General features: G+C 38.4%; 2 long non-coding RNA genes across 5 annotated transcripts in view; both read left to right on the forward strand.

Annotated features, from left to right (window-relative positions):
* Positions 1-17601, forward strand: part of LOC128112611 (uncharacterized) — a 235094-nt gene that overhangs the window by 25207 nt on the left and 192286 nt on the right. The window lies entirely within an intron of this gene.
* Positions 958-16102, forward strand: LOC128112612 (uncharacterized). Its single transcript, XR_008219059.1, has 4 exons — positions 958-1024; positions 3422-3495; positions 8288-8353; positions 11042-16102. It is a non-coding gene; the product is annotated as an uncharacterized LOC128112612 (long non-coding RNA).

Raw genomic sequence — 17601 nt, forward strand, 5'->3', positions numbered from 1 at the left:
CTTAATTGTAAACTTCACAAAGACTAGTCATCTAAGAGAAAAAGCTCCAGCAGAGGAACAGTGCCTAGATATTTTGGTCTGTGGGCATGCCTGTAAGGGATTGTCTCGATTACTAATTGATGTAGGATGGTCCATCCCACAGTGGGTGGCAACATTGATCTTGGAGCTGGTTCCCAGCTCTGTAACTGATCATGCCCCAGGGAGCCAGCCAGAGAGCAAAGTAACTAGCAAGCATCCTCCTCTCTTGTTTCTTCTGTACTCCTGAGCTGTAACCAAATTCCCTGGTTGTACATAACGCTGCCTAGAAAAATAAGTGCTCATCATAGTCACAAAGTTCAGTCTAAAATGTGTTCAATGGTTTAATTTTATTATAGTTAGATAATCTCATTCAAGTGTTTCCCTTTTGGAGATGTGGTCAGAGAATGAATGCTAAGCGTACTCTCTGTAGCTGACCCACAGACTCAGTCAATCTTTACTGAATGTTTTTTTTTTCTAGCTCTAAATGCATTTTGCTTACATCTTACTGTTTTGCTATTCATTCTTATGTAATTTATTCTTCTTTCTCTCGTTTGTTATTTTGAGTGATTGCTCAAACACTATCATCTTCACATACCTTAGCCTCCTCTCTGTAAGTGGAAAAGACACAGAGAAAGAGAGAATAGGAAGGTGTGTTAACAACTAAGCAAGGAGGTATTTGCCACGACTTAGCCATCTCTTGTTTTTGAGCATTGATTCCCCTCTCACTCATGCAAAATACAGGTTTAATTAAAAACGAAGTGAAATGAGACACCTTAATTTTGGTAAATCCTAGATGAAAGTCATTTGTTTATCACAATAGTCCATATTCAAGTCAATTCAAAGGGGAGCAGGAAGCTGTAGTTCCTACAACTACCAGAGTCTACTCCACCAACTACTAAACTTGGAATAATGTGGGACTTAATGTTTCTTTCTATGTCTCCAGTGATGAAGTTCTGTGCTGTCTGTCCACTTCTTCTCTAGTCTCCTGACTAAACTTCAAACACAGGTACTTATTCTCAGTGTGTTTTCTATGTCCCAACATTTTACATTGTTTCTCAGTTTCCTCTAATATAGATTAGAGAGGAAAATTGTCTAACTTCCCATAAGCAGAGACTAAAGGGAAAAAAAACAGTGCTACCATTCAAAATTAGACCTGACTAGCTATCATCATGCAAATCTATACTAGATTCTATAGCAAAGATAGGAAGCCTTAAAATGAACATGAGCCAATAATACATCCATGTCTTACTCTTGAAGATCCCAGGAAAGTAAAATCATATAATAATAGAACTTTATACCATTGTTCTCAATAAATATGTGTTCTGCATTCACCTCTGCCTTTCAACTTAGATTCCATTAGGAAATGTTACCTTTTTTTGTTCTACAGCTTGGCTGAGGAAAATTTAGACTGTAGGATTCAAAAACTCATTGTTTGAGATATATACATGTTGTTCAAGAATACACAGACATTAGGTCATGTCCTCAGCCTTGGACAAGTGGTTTGATATCATAGACTGGCTTACCTAATTCTGTGTAATTGAGTTTATAAACTGGGACTACAAGATGTGACCTGTAGATGGGATTTGGATTTTGCCTTATTTGATGTTTATAGAAATTTGAAAGCCACATTTCAGAAATAGGAGAATTTAAGGAAATGTGTTTAATTTTTGTTGAAACACTAGAAGACCTGTATTCAGGGACCACCTGCCTTCATCTTAAGACAGTCTGGGCTTGACACATAGAGGAGGCATTTGGTCCCTATTGTGTCCCAGTCCTTCTCACTGTCTGCCTCCTCTCTAACATTAAAGCAAGCATAGTTCTGTGTTCTAGCTAGTTTAATGTCAACTTGGCACAAGCCAGAGTCATCAGAGGGAAAGAAATCACAACTAAGAAAATGCCTCCGTAATATCCCGCTTTAGGGCATTTTCTTAATTAGTGACTGATGGGGAGCAGCCCCAGCCATTGTTAGTTGTGCCATCCCTAGGTTGGTGGTCCTCGGTTCTATAAGAAAGCCAGCTCAGCAAGCCAAAAGGAGCAAGCAAATAACACAGCACCCTTCCCTGGCCTCTACATCAGTTACTTCCTCTAGGTTCCTGCCCTGATTGAGTTCCTGATCTCACTACTTTTGATGATGAACTATTAACTGTGAGAAAAACCCTTTTCTCCCCACCTTGCTTTCAGTCATGGTGTTTCATCCCAGTGATAGTAAGCCTACTGAAGACATCCTGACATTGCATATATTGTTTAAATAGAATATTAAATATGGGCAATTGAAAAAAATTAGACTGTATAATCATCATCAAAAGTGATAGTTCAATTTTTTCTTCAGAAAAAATGTGTGTGTGTAAGTACTTATGTGTTGGCGCATGTGTATGTGTGTGTGTGTGTGTGTGTGTGTGTGTGTGTGTGTGTGTGTGTAAGAATGCTTTCCAGTGACTACCTAGTTAACTTTCTTCGAAATTTAGAACTATATCAGTGGAAAATGTTTAAAAGGGCAACTTAAAATGTTAATATCCATCTTGGACTCTTCAGTAACACATAAAAACTGCCAAAAGGGAATAAATGGCTCTCTAAGAACATAGAGAATGTCTGCACTTTCGAAGAAATGTTCAAAGACACGCAAATGGAAATTGGTCCTAGTTATAAAATAAGGGAGCCCACTTAGGCACCAGGGAATACAGTAAGAAAACCTATGAGTTTAGTTTCTTCTGGGTTTTCTCTTAAAAATTTAAGTCACACTTAAGTATGCTAAATTATGATTTCCAGTTAGATTATTATTCTTTAGAAAATACAAAATGAATAAATGTCAAACATTTTATTCATTAATATGGAATCTTTTATGATACCAATGTCATATATTACAAATTTGCTAATAGATGCAGATCTCATTAATTATCTGTAAGAGAGAAAAGGCCATGCATAGACTCTCCTTTCCCATAGGACAGAAATCAGTGGCATCTTAGCTTGACAACATCTACTTGAACCTATCGACAAAAATAATTTGCAAAACTCTGCATTCTAAAATCTAACTTATTCCAATAGAGAACTGAAAATAAGGCTCTTTGTGTGAGTGTGTGTGTGTGTGTGTGTGTGTGTGTGTGTGTGTGTGTGTAAGAGCCTGAGTGCATGTCTGCTTATGTGGGTGTGCTTGCACATTTAACTCATTGTTGTCATCCTGGTGTTTTTCTAAGGTAGAATTGCTCGGCATGGCCATGGTGCTCTATGAAAGTGAAAGGAGAGTGCAGCCTCTTGGGTTAAGCACATCTTCATTGTCCATACAGTGATAGTTCCTGGTCACTTCCTCCAGCCAATGTTTCTTTCTACTTTCCCTCTCCCTCTCCCTCTCCCTCTTCCTCTCCCTCTCCCTCCCCCTCTCCCTCCCCCTTCCCCCTCTCTCTTTCAGATGCTTCCTACAGCCTGCTACTACTATCACCATGTGACAGACCAGGCCCGGATTCTCCAACATTTCCGTTTTGAGTAAACATTTGAGTTTTGATCACATTAGTAATTTTGAGCCGGGCGGTGGTGGCGCACGCCTTTAATCCCAGCACTCGGGAGGCAGGTGGATCTTTGTGAGTTCGAGGCCAGCCTGGTCTACAGAGCGAGATCCAGGAACGGCGCAAAGCTACACAGAGAAACCCTGTCTCGAAAACAAAACAAAACAAAACAAAAAACAAAACAAAACAAAACAAAACAAAATTAGTAATTTTGTCAAGCCCAGGACATTAAGAATGGAGTTGCTGGGAAGAGGCCGTTTGGGATATGTGTTTTGTTATTAGGTCCTGATCCTACCTGTCCTGATTCTGCCTGCCTCCTATCTTATGACTTTAGGCTGTGCCATCTTAGCCAGTCATTTTGTTTCTCATTCTAAGCATTGTAACTTCTTTAGTAATGATAATCATGGTACCTATTTAAAGAAAAAAAAAAAAACCAGTGATGTTGAACTCTAACGTGCAAACTTTACCATTTTTATTGTATTCATAGAAAACAGTGAGGTAAGCTAACCCTGCCATGGCAATTCAAAGACCTTTGTAGATGTGATATGCATTTTTAAAAAAATCATCAAAGAAGTATGTTGTTTCCTTTGCATTTGTAGCTTATTATCCCACAAGTCTGAAGTGCTTGGACTGATATTATATCTTTTTTATCATATGTAATTTTGTATAGCACTCAAGAATGGAAACTTGCAATGGCATATCAAAGCCACACTTGGAACAATCCAACATAAATAAAAAAGAAAGATCATTAGCCCTTTGAGACTTTATTGGCTCATCCCTCTTGGCTGTGACCAATCACGTTGCTAGTTGTCTGTCAATTAAGGTTGCAGTGTGCTAGGAATGACTTTTGTAACCTTTGCCTCTCTCAAGGCAGGAAGCTGCATGGGGAAAAATCCTCCCAAACATGCAAACTTCCACCTTGCAGACATGCTATAACATCTCTGCAAAGAATGGGGTTTATCTCAGAAATATTTTATTCATTTTGGGGAATTTAAGCACAAACAGGATAGCTTTTCAAAACACATTAAAATGTACTAGTATCCCCTAAAAAAAGTTGTCTTTTTGAAACACTTGTGAACTTGTGCAAGCATTCTTCTCTGCTAGGAAATGTCACTGCAACTGAATTTAAATCAAGTGTTCATATTTCTTTGGGGAGTTTCAGATCAGCAAAAGAAATGGAATATTTACAATTTAGTGCATAATTCATTTTTTTCCTCTGTGTGCAACTTCATTCTTTTTTTTTTCTTTTTCTAAGGGTGAATTGTGTTGAATTTTAGAGGAAAATGGAGATCATAAATTATTAAGTGCCACTCCAGAGGCAGGAATGAGCAGGTTATTATTAGCTTCATTATCACTGTGGCTAATAAAAGAAAGGCTCAGGAAAGGAAAAAGGAAACGCCGAGGACATGAGATTGCTGGGAAGGGTTGCTTAATGTTTTAATGTGTGCCTGTTTATCAGAAGCCGTGTGGGACAGGAACGTCTCGAATCCGGCTCTGATCTTTGCCTTTGCCAGCTGCAAACCTGGGGCCCCTTTGAGGGTTGTCAGCCTGCTTTCCTTCTCCCAGCAAGCTTCTTGCCCTCAGAGAGCTGGCAGGGTGATAACATCTTTTAGCAGGAAGGTGTGAAATCAAGGCAGGTTTTCATAGCAACTCCCATACAGTCTGAATTGGAGTCCACCAGAGTGGCACGGGACTCCCATAATCCCTTAGGTTTTAAACTAGGCTTGGTGACAGAATGAGATATCTCAGCAGGTGGCTTTACCTTAACTTTCTCATTAATTTTCTTTCTGACTCAGGTTGCTTGTTCCACAATCTCTTCAGTACCGTAGTATACCGTTAGCCGAAATCTACTCACTAATCATTCCTGCTTTAGGGTGAGATACATAATTGTCCATAATGGTTAACCCCCTGCAGTAGAATACCCATGACCATTTCCTTCCCATCACCAGCAATGTTTTAATTGGTCATTGTGGTCTGTGACTCATGACGACCTGTGGGTTCTATTCCTCTCCTTGCCCTTTGTGCCAATAGCAAAACATTCTGGAGAGAGGTAGAGAGGGTGGCAACGGACATTTGTCCTGCCCTTTCCCTACGCTATTTCCTTTGATAGCTTTCACATACAGTATTTAGGAACACCAGTCCTAATGAAATATTCAGGACATTGCAACCAAAGGACATTGAAATATATGATGAAGAGAATTTGAAATGTCTACTGACAGAAAACAATTAAAAACCACAAGCTGTAAAAGGCAAAGAGACAACACTTCTTTTCACTTCAGTATTGGGCTTGTCCAACAGACCCTATCTGAGTCTTTCAGGGTTTGTTTAATTGTTTAATCATATGTGTGTTATGATATATATTATTTTTATAGATATGTATACATGTACAAACATACATGTGTATATATACAATGTACATATACACATACATATGCTTATGTGTACATTTGTTATATGGTACCCACAAGGCAAAAGTGAGCAGCAAAGCTTGGCTTTAGTATTCTATCTTTCCTTTGCCTGAGAGAAATATTAGTTCTCCAATAGAAACAAAAGTAATGAAGTCACCAATAGGAACACATAAAGCCTGTGCTTGTTGTTGAGGTATCACATGGGCCCTTTCAGATTGAGGAGTCACTGCCTCTCTTCCTAGAACAGGTTTGCATGCCTCTGCCACCTTGGCTACTGATAAGACATCCAGATGTTAAACATTTTGGTCAACCTAATCTGCTTAGCTATTAACACTATAACTGCAACTCTTCTGAAACTGACTGGGGCTTCAGTCAAATTAATCAGGAAAGGGATGAAAACCCTCATGTGGACTCTGTTCTTTTTATATGCTGAAAATGCCCCCTAGAGCTACCATGGTGCTTTTCAGGTTGTCTCATCAACCACCTCAAGGCAGCAAGTTGCACAGACCTCAAAGAGAGAATTAATTCTTGCCAGGAAAGACTTGATCCCGTCGTTTTTGTTTGTTTGGTTAGGGTTCATAAAAAAGTAACTGCAAATTGAACTTTGTCTCTACATTTTCTATAGTCTGGGTTTTTTTCTTGTGGGTCTAGTTTTCTTGTTGTTTTACCCTAAAAAACAACGGCTGGAGAATTGCTCACCTGAGAAATGGCAGAGAAGCTATGAAGGCCTCGATCTGTACTTCAGTACCAAAAAAGCTAGGTATGATGGAGTACTGTTGGAAGGTGGAGGCAGGAGAATCTAAAATCCAAGGTTAACTTCTAATTCATAGTATGTTCAAGGCTGGCCGGGGCTTCTAGAGAAATAAGTAAGTTAATCAAAGAAATAGTATTGGTGGAAAGGGAAAACGGACTAGGAGTCTACCAAAATAAAACTGTCACACCAGTCTTTATTTTCTTCTGAGTAATTTACACGGTGTCCTGACTTGTAAAGCAAGTCTTTTAACACATGGTAAATGAATGACATTGGCTCACACTAGTATTGGTGGAAAGGGAAAACGGACTAGGAGTCTACCAAAATAAAACTGTCACACCAGTCTTTATTTTCTTCTGAGTAATTTACACGGTGTCCTGACTTGTAAAGCAAGTCTTTTAACACATGGTAAATGAATGACATTGGCTCACACTCCTCACACATGTTTACGTCATGGTATTGTAGCACTCATGACTACAGGTTACAACTGCTTCTTTTTTGTCCAAGGATTCTCTCTCCCTGTTTCTCTCCTTTTCTCCTTGTTTAGTTACCTTCCCTTTTATGTTTCAGGCTTACCAATATATCAAAAAGCAAACATGATGATTCCTCTGCACATATATCTGCTTTTCAGACTTCATTCACCTCTGACCTATAATGGCCCAATTTAGCTCAAGTACTTTTATTTATGCTATTCCCTAGACCTATACATTTTGATCAAAGAAACGACACTTGCTGTTCACTGCCTTCAGAGAGCACTTTGCAGGTACCATCCGTTCAGAAAAAGCAGTCACCCAATACATGAGATTGTGACAAGGTATAATGTAATGGTAGTTATACGAACCTCCAATAAACCGGCGCTACTTCACAGATTACTTGGAGAGAAAGTCTCTTAGCGTGCTTGAAGAAGTATGAAATGAATTTCATTTCCTTCTCATTTGCCTTGCTTCTGAAAGGTTTCATGCAAGATATGTGACCAACTATTATAGTACTAATCCATCCATGACAGAGCTCAATTTTCCCTGAGAATTTACTTCTGAATGGGCTTCTCAAATACGTGAAAGCTCAAAATTAAAGTACACCGAACAGAACAGCCACTGAGGTGTGGACAACTGTCAGTCAAAAATGCCTGTCAGAAAAAATGTAAATTAGTTTTGTTTTTATTTTATTTTATTTTTTAAAGTAATGGATAATGATGAGGTGGTAAAGTTTTATTGCCCATTTCCAAACAAGAACAATAAGGAGGGATGTTGTGAGCTTTCCTCATTACCAGCAATTCAGAAGGGCTGCTGTTGTGGAGACTGTGGGAGGGATTTGAAAATGCTATGGCTGACTGGATACACTTTGCACAATGATGGATGAGAAAGTTGGGAAAAAAAAAACCTTTCACTTGCAATAATGTCCATAGAACAACTGGTACAGAAGGTGCCTCCTCAGTGGCCAGGTATCATCTTATGTTTGTCATTCAATACCAGGAAGGTCTGTCTTATCTAATGAAGTGGCAAAACATTTAAACCCAGTAATCTTTGACTGACTCAGAAACTGGGAGGTTAAAGAGTTGTCTCACAAAAACATATAACCCGAAGGTTGTAATTTCTCATCCTTTTGCTTTATAGAGGAGGAAGGTCACTCCATACCTGTTCTGAGGCTGACACGTAGTTCTTGGATCTGATATGATTGAGGTATAAGAACCTGGAAATCCTACTTCATTTATTTATTTTAACTGTCCATGGAAGTCATTTCCTTGTTGTTTTTTGTTTGTTTGTCTGTTTTAAAGTAATTCTATAGATTCCAAGTTCCACAAACACAGCCTGTGGTCTATACCAAGGATGCAAAGATGCTCTGGGGTGATGGCAGGAAGGTTCAGGCCAGAGAAATCCCACTTTTGGTTGTAGTCCGTAGCCACACTGAGGTGGACACTGGAAGCCACACATGTCCAGGAACCTCCTATACAACAACTTCAGGGGCAAACTGTCCCAGAAGCTCATGCTGCTCTCCACCAGGTATCACAGAATCCCTGTAAAGCAACAGATAAGAGACTGAATTTCAGAAGACACAGAGGGTGGGGACAGGACTAGCAAGATAGTTTTTCTTCCCCTGACTTTCCCATCTCTAGATCTGAAAAGCCTAACATTCTAGTCACAAGAGAAAGAGAAGAAAAGCAGCAGTGCTTACAGAAACGTCCCGGTTTCTAACACGCACACCATACCAGCCAGGTTGGCTACTTCTCAAGTCGTTTTATAACTGCTTTGGGGGAGACTATGATGTAACATTTTTAAAAAGGCATTGATAACTACGGTGGAGACAAATGTGTGGATGTCTCAAAATGTTATCATAGGACTAATTGATTCAATACTTTAAAGATGAGATATGTAGGGGAGAGTGGCATGAATAGAAAGAGTGTACCTGGGTGAGGTGTGCCCATGAGGATGTTGAACAGGAGACCCTGTTCAGTTCAGTCTTTCCATAGGCAAATAGCCTTCCTCTATTCATCCTCTTTTTGTCGTTGCTGTTTGCTTTGGTATATTTACTTTTTCTGGTTTTTTTTTATATGGAGAAATTTGTTTCTTGAACTGTAAACTCAAATAAATGAGCCTAATAGAGGGTAGAAATTGTTGGCGTATGACTCTTCTGGCCAGCTTCCTCTCACAATGTTTGCATGCAGATGGATATCTGAAGCATGTGACCTATGGCAAAGCCCCGCTTTCTCTTCTATCCAGGAGAAAGAGCAAACCAGTCGGCCGCCATGCCATTAGTTCAGATGTTTCTACTTCTCTCCACAGTGACATTTCCAAATACTTGATTTAAAACTTCAATCCAAGCTGAAGTCAGGAATAATGGAAAATTGCTTGATTGTTTTGGTTTTTGACTTTTTAAAAAAAAAATCAATTTTGCAAAGGCCAAACTCAACAAGTTTAAAAGATCTTTTCAAGTTTAGCTACTGAAAATAAACCTGGGTTTCATATTCTAAGAGTACAGTAATTAAAAGAAATATATTTAAATTCATCTTAATAACCTAAACCTTTGGAAAGGTCACTGGGAGAAAAATCCTTTCCATATTCATATAAGCATACGGTACAAAATATCAGCCACCACAGCAGGCCTTACTCCAAAGTTATAATTTAAAATCTCGTATGCTCCACGGCAAAATGTTGGTAATGAGAGTGAAGCAGAAAGAATGGGAAAAGGATATGGCGGGGAAAGATACTTCTAGAACTTGCTAAGTTTGTAAAAGATACCTGCTGCAACAGATGCATTCTGAGGCTGAACTATGAGAATATGTAAAGTCAATGAGAAAAAATAATCTTTAAGTAAATTTTGGGTTCCTAGATTCCACTCCTGCCTCCTTTCCCGTCGTTGTGAGGTATAAAGTTTTCTCTGTTTTGGGTACCCACTGTCTTGGTCACAGTTCTATTGCTTTGAAAAGAATCCATGACCAAAACACCTCTTATAAAAAGAAGACATTTAATTGAATGCTTCCAAGAGTTTCAGAGGTTTAATCCATTATTATCCTTTTGAGAAGTATACAGCAGACATTGTACTGGAGGAGTCGATGAGAGCTGCATCCAGATCCACAGGTCAAGAGAGAGAATGCGTGTGAAAGAAAGAGAGGAGAGAGAGAGAGAGAGAGAGAGAGAGAGAGAGAGAGAGAGAGAGAGAGAGAAGAGAGAGAGAGAGAGAGAGAGAGAGAGAGAGAGAGAGAGAGAGACAGACAGACAGACAGACAGACAGACAGCAATAGAGACAGAGAGAGATTTGGCCTAGTAGGAGTCTTTCTCCAACAAGGCCACACCTACTCTAACAAGTCCACACCTCCTAATCCTTGTGATTCTTTCAAAGAGTCTCACTCCATGGTGACTAAACATTCAAACATATGATCCAATGGTATCATACTCAAACACTCTTACTCAAACCATCACACCCACTGTAACATACTGTCACAGCCTCAAAGCAACAGAACAGATTGGTCTTGGGAAGAATCCTCTATAAACTGTGATGCCAAACTTAACTTGTTGTAAATGAATTATCTACAATTATTCATTGTAAATGAATTAGGTGCTTGTTCCCATTACACAACACTAACTAACAAAGGGTTTGTCCTGAAAAAATATAAATCTAATTTTTCTTTTTTTAGTTTGAACTCTGTCATGGATTTTCCTCCCTTTTTTTTTTAAACTGGTGGACAATTTCATTAAGTGATTGATTTTGAAAGTGTAAAACCAATATGAAGCCCCAGAATTATTATAACTCTGTAGAAATTCATTGTGGTGTGAGGAGTTTGCATCTTACAAATTCTTTATAGTAATGTCTCAGTTACTAAGAAAATTAAAAGATAAAGCTAAGTAATACAAACAACAACTGTTTTTCAGCTCCTTGAGTGGTACCTTTACAAATGGAACTATCTTCATGTCAACCTCAGGTGTGACCCCTGAGCTGCAATGAAGCAGAGGTCCTCTGTGTGCTGAACTACAGTGGTGAGAAACAACAGACCAAAGACAGATTTCATCATATTCTATCAAAGACCTAATAGACCCAAGATATTTCTTCAAAACCAAGAAGAGAAGTTAACATGAATTTATACATCTTTTTTAACTTTAATGAAACATTACAATTATTGTACTTGCCAAAAGATACATGGTTGGAATGAAAATGGAAAATTCCATTACCCTTTTTTGTACCTCAAGTGTGGCTGATGGACCATTTGAGATGATCATGATCTATCATCCATCTATCTATTTATTTATATATACATATATATATATGTATATATATATGTCATCTCTTTTCTATCATGTGTCTATCATGTATTATCTGTTTAACATATCAAATAAATCTTTATAATTTAACCCTTCATTTTTTATTATTCTGTCATCAGATGCAATATTAAAGAAAGTAATCATCTTAGTTAACTATAAAACCATGGACATGGTTTCATGTTTTCACTATTTGTTATTTGTGTGACACATACAGTTTTTTATTTTCATTTTAATGGCCTTTAAAATGCATTTAAATGCAAGGATATTGCATTATATATCAATTGGACACTGTAGCTTCTTTAGAACAGATGTTGCTTTGAGTCCAGAGACACCTTGCACACAGCTTTAAGCATGATAAATGTTCCAAACTGTCTGGTATTAACAATGTCCCATCATCCCACTGTTGACTGTTCCATACCCAAGCATGTGATGTAGCTGTTTGCCTCTTGAGACCAGAGTTAGTCTCTGGATATTGAGGGAGCCTGAGAAGTGCTAGGTCATAACGATATTCTTTGTGCTCGTGTTCATAATCTACAGGGAACTTTCTGGAAGTCCTCAATGTTTCCAGCTGTATCGAGTTAGTTCAAACTTTAAGATGGAGATGAGTGGACTTGAGGAAAAAAAGAGATATTGTGAAGCTTTTTCACTAGGATTGACCATCCCTCAACTGAGGTTCCCCACCCCTGCTTTATCTAGTCATTCTCTTCTCAGTGTCCTCATGTGACTACAGCCAGGTGTAGCAACAATGGTTCCTAAACTGTGAGCCATAGGAAGTAAAAATGGAGTAAAAATATTTTTCATCTGCCAAGTAAGTATTTTTATTCCATGGGCATAGCATTTTTTTGTATTTAAAATGACAGATCCTGTCACAAAGGTTCTTAATATTATATTGAAAAGATATCTGTAATACAGTAGAGGTTAAAAAACTCATTTATTTATAAGACTCTCAGGTCCTGGAGAGGTCTGCTACCTCTTTCTCCCTGCAGACAGTTAATATCGTTGAAAATAAAAAGCTGTTATATTATATGACAAGCACACTGGTATTAAAAACAAACACAGCCTGGTTTCAGTAATGTGTTCCAGGGCTAGTGAACTGTTGGTTCAAAATGGAACAAAACCAGGAGTATGTTTCCATTTTATTTTTGAATTTTCCCCACTATTGATGCATTTGTTCTTATACATCTGATTCATCAGAAAGTAATAAAATTAACTATGGAAATAAAATAGTGGGATTCATTCTGACATTCCTAGGTTCAGACTACAAAATCATCTATGAGGCCATGAAGGAGGCAAACTGAGGGATGGAGTCTGCTGGGGAAGAAATACCCTCATGTAGGGTACTGAGAGGTTCATGACTTTAGGAAAGCAAGCAACAGAACTTTAAAAAGTGTATTCCAATGAAAAGGGAGTCGCATCCTCATCCCTGTAGCTTGTCTTGGCCTTGATTACTTCATTCCTGAATCTCTGGAGATAGTTGAAAGAGTGAGGGTCTCAGAGAGTAGAATGCAATATTTGATGGTGATGGGGAACCCAAAGTGTCACAGAAACATTTCCACATCTGATCATTCTTTCACCAGGACTTGCTGCGTCTGGTACCATGGTTCTCAAACCTAAGCTTACAGGATCCTAAAATTGTGTCAAAGACCACACGATAGACTGTTGAGTGGTGAAGGGCAGAGGGACTATAGTGGCTGCTACAGACTGGTTGGTTGTTTAAAGACTCACTTGGAGGTACATTCTAGGCATGTTCAGAAGAGAAGGAACAAAAACCCAAAGTGACATTCAGTGGGGAAATGGCTATCCCATTCCATGCAAACATGCAGCAGATCAGAGGAAATACATGCTCCAGCCCCTGTGAACAGCACAATACCCCATTTAATTTTCCTGCTTTAACCCAAGGTTCATCAAAAGTGGGGAAGAAACAGCTGGAGGGATGGTGATAATTTCAGTTTTTAATTTGTTTGCCCAGCTGCAGTTCTTCTTCATTCAAGCCAATGTTTTCAGCTTCCTACCTTCCACTTGGGTCTGAGGACAAACCAAATTAGATTGAAAGCTGTAGTCATTTGAGGACATGGATTACCTTAGATGAATTTATTTAGGAAGGATTTGCTCTGTACTTTCCTAGGAAAGATGGGGCAGACAGTGGCTGGCAACATCTAACATCCACATCTTTGAAGCATCTGCAATCAGGGAAGAGGAAGGAGAGGAACACACAGGGGTCTTCTGAGCAGAGATAACTGAGGCATACAGATTGCTACAAAACTTTGTATGGGAAACAGATAATCTTACTTAAATACAGTACCATTTGTTTTGTTTAAATCACATGAATAAAATGTTGCATATAGTTATTCTAGTGGAATGGAGATCTAGTTATAAATACAACCACAAATGTAAGTACAATATCTTTTGCCTAATTTTCAAAAGAAATTATAATAAAAAACTTATTTTTATCAAATTTGAGATTGGGGATAGTATTTCTTAGTTCAGCCATTCCTAGATTTATCTTGTAAACTATGGTAAAGTGTCCATAAACAATATTGGTTTAAAAGTAGTTATAAGAGATGTTAGATGTTTATTTCCAGAGTCTTGGGAAAAATGGATACAGGCCAGACTTTCTATCATTTTTAGTTTGCTGGTTCTGTAGGAGGAGTAAAGCAGTGGAATCCATAGGGATTTCTGGTTTAATCTCCAATAGAATCCTTTCTGAAATCCATCTTTCATTCCTCTGCTTGGCCTTGCAGACAGATTTCTCAGGACAGTATGTGAGAGCTTGGGTTGCTGTGAGAACCAGTCATGAGCAGATACTTTGGGAGAAAGGGAATGTGAATTGTGAAGGACCCTTCTGTGCTTTATTTCCTTAATACTTCTAGAAAATGCTGTGGTTTTAGGAATACTTGGTTGATCTGCTTATGTTAATGCTACTGCCAGTTTTAATTTTTAAGGATTTAGACAGGGCTAGACTCCTAAATTTGAGTCTGAATAGGTGGCTGAGATTTTCCATGGCAAGACTTTTAGCTCTGTGTCCAGTTCACTTAGATGTGTTTCTTCATTAAAACCATGGTGTTTGTGACAAGTTATGACTACCTTCATTATTACTTTTAAAACTATGTGTGTATATTGTGGTTTATAACTTTGAAAAATCCCATGCCCAAACCACTAAGCAAGAATGAGAATTCTTTCTTGACATCACAATGGGCTGTCTGGGGGGATGAAACCAAACAGAGATGGTGATAAAAATTAATAATCATCGGTCTTGTGGAGAAAGCTTTAAAGATGGTGTGCAATTATGATGAAGAGGTTTCATTCATGGTTGCTGTGGGATGTCTTTCTGTATATTCTGCTGTGAATATGTGTTGTTTCCATAGGTTAAGAAATGGACTGCTTTGGTCTATGGCAAGGCAGCTTATAGGCAGGTGAAATCCAGGACAGAGACAAGAAAAGTAGAGGTACAGGCAGAGAGGAGATGCCAGCCGCCGCCAAGAGAAGCAAGATGTGAAAGTACCAGTAAGCTGTGGCCACGTGGCAATTTATAGATCAATAGAAATGGGTTCAGTTATAAGAACTAGCTAGCAAGAAGCCTGAGCCATTAGGCCATACAGTTTGTAAATAATATAAGCCTCTCTGTGTTTACTTGGGTCTGAGTGGCTATGGGCCTGAGAGGGACTGGAGAAACCTTCCGACTACACATGATGGAATTGAGTTTCATGTCTTCCAAAATCCATTCATTAAATGCCAAAGATATAGAATCTACTTAATAGATATTTCACCAGGGTCAGGGCACAAACAGAAAACTTTGTCTTTACTGTGAAATAATAAATAAATAAATAAATAAATAAATAAATAAGTACTGTCAAGCCAACATATTCAAAAAGCTAAGCAAGAGCAAGAAATGCAGGTCTCAGTTGGGGTGTCTCAACTGGTGCCAGCAACCACTGAGGCACAAAATATCCTCAAAACCCAGAGATCTCTACTCCACTATCTGGTGACCAATAAACATTAGTCCTGATGGACTCTGTTGCGGAAATGCTCTATGTACTTAGATTCATGTTTTCCCAGGCATGTCTCTGGGGATGCAACCCTTCTGTTTTTAATAGTATACGTTTAACATATCTAAGACATGCTATTGATTGTCAAAACAACCATATAGAATGGTTTGCTCTTCTCTAAGAGACACTTTCCCTAGGTTTAGACATTCTGACCAAATCTGCATATTTTAAAATGTCTTTAACATTTTCAATGTGCTAGGATGAGCAACAGTTCAATCAAGCAAATGGTCAGAGATCAATCAGACTCAGAGTTAAGACGGTTGAATAAGAGAGCTGGCAATTTCATGGTCCTTTTTTCTTTTAAGTTTCTTTAGAGACCAAATGAGATAAATTATTATCTGACCCACTGCTTGGGGATAAACGTTAAATGGTTTATCTGGGCAACCCAATCACCTCCAGACAGACTGGAGAATTGGCCTAAATAATGAAGGTGTGTGTCATTCATCTCTTTGTCTGGCTCCTGGTAACCTTGACGGGAGTGAGTGGAGACATGCTGATTTGTATACACTCAATAATTCAAGGTGTTTGCTTATCTTTCCTTGTCAGATGCTGCTCATCCATAGTCTATGTCACCATCTAATTAGACTTTTTTTTTAACTTTGCCTTTCACATAAACCTTTCTTTTTTGTGAATTTAATGTGCAACCAGCATCCCCTTTATAAAATATCACACTTATTCCGTTTGTTAACATGGTTACTAGGATTTTATTCATATGCTTTTGATATATTAACTCCCAACCAGTGACTCCCTTTCAATGTAATAGTCAGTTGGGCCTTGCTTTTTTAAAAAATAAGAATCAAGAATTTGTACTAAAATATATATCATTCTTTAACTGTGGTTCCTGAAAGTGAACAATATATACATTTTTCTCTGCCTCCAAACTATGTCTTTGGAATATTTTTCTCAGTTTGCCTGACTGTTAATGTATCTGAGGAAAATGCTGCACTTTTCCCTTGCCTGGAATTCTTACAATAGTCCTTATAAGTATAGCAGAATTGCCCATTAATGTCTCACTGCCTTGTGCTGAGCCTGACAATGTCTGGTCCCTTTCTGTTTTCTTGGGTGGAGCTTCCTCCCATGGCTTATGGAAATCAATGAAATGTAAGCACAGATGATGAAAATCTTTGACTGCCTTGAAGTACTCTTCTCCCTGCCTATAGTACTATGAAGGTGGTCATGGAAGAAAACCCTTCTGGAGAACTAGAATAGTCAGGGAACCATGGATGGGTAAAACCATATCTTTACTGTTAAGCCATTGAAATTTTGGAGGATCCCTTCATATTTCTCATAGTTCAGCATAGTTTCGCATGGTCTAATTAATACTGAGTGCTTATGATTATTTTGTGAAAATATTCAGTTGGACTCTAAAAGTTGTGGATGTTTTATGTCCGACATTATGGCACACTACAAGGAGGAAATGAAAGGAAGTCAACTCTTCTTTTAAATTCATAAATGACAGAACTCTATCATCCTAAAGGGATTAGATAGTAAGTCAGGTGACTGTGTGATAAAACAATCAAAGGGTATAGATTCTAAATGTTATAGGAAAATGAAAAAGGTGAGAATCCCAAGTGGATGACATGGACAAGCAGAGAACAGGAAAGACATGGAATAGAAGGGTCACCGTAAACAAGACAGTGTGTTAGACACATGTCAAGAAGCAGAAGGGTGACCTGGAGGCCATCAGGCAGAGAGGCCTTATGGAAACTAGGAAGGGCTGGTTATTTGATCCTCAATGGTCTCCATTTCTTCCCTATAGCCAATTTCTGTGCCCTCACTCCACGAAGCCATGAATGATTATAGATCAAGCCCATGCTACATTACTCATCCACCAGCATCTGTATCAGCAACTGTTTTAGTACTGTAGAGATACACATGCTATAGCCAGAGCTTTGGAGGCCTAGCCTGCCCACAAATGCTGACAGAGCACCCCTGCTGTGAAAATGCAAAATCTAAGCAGCTTTGAAATCCAAAGCTTTTTGAATACTAGCACAATACCATTGATGAAAATTCCAAACATTACCTTATTAGTGTGAAGGGTCACAGTCAATATTCATAAAAGTACTTAGAATTACAGCATAAACTTACCTTCAGTTTGCATGTATAAGGTATATATGAAGCACATGA

This window comes from Peromyscus californicus, unplaced genomic scaffold (assembly GCF_007827085.1).
Source record: "Peromyscus californicus insignis strain IS unplaced genomic scaffold, ASM782708v3 Scaffold_17__1_contigs__length_78620276, whole genome shotgun sequence".
Lineage (NCBI taxonomy): Eukaryota > Metazoa > Chordata > Mammalia > Rodentia > Cricetidae > Peromyscus > Peromyscus californicus.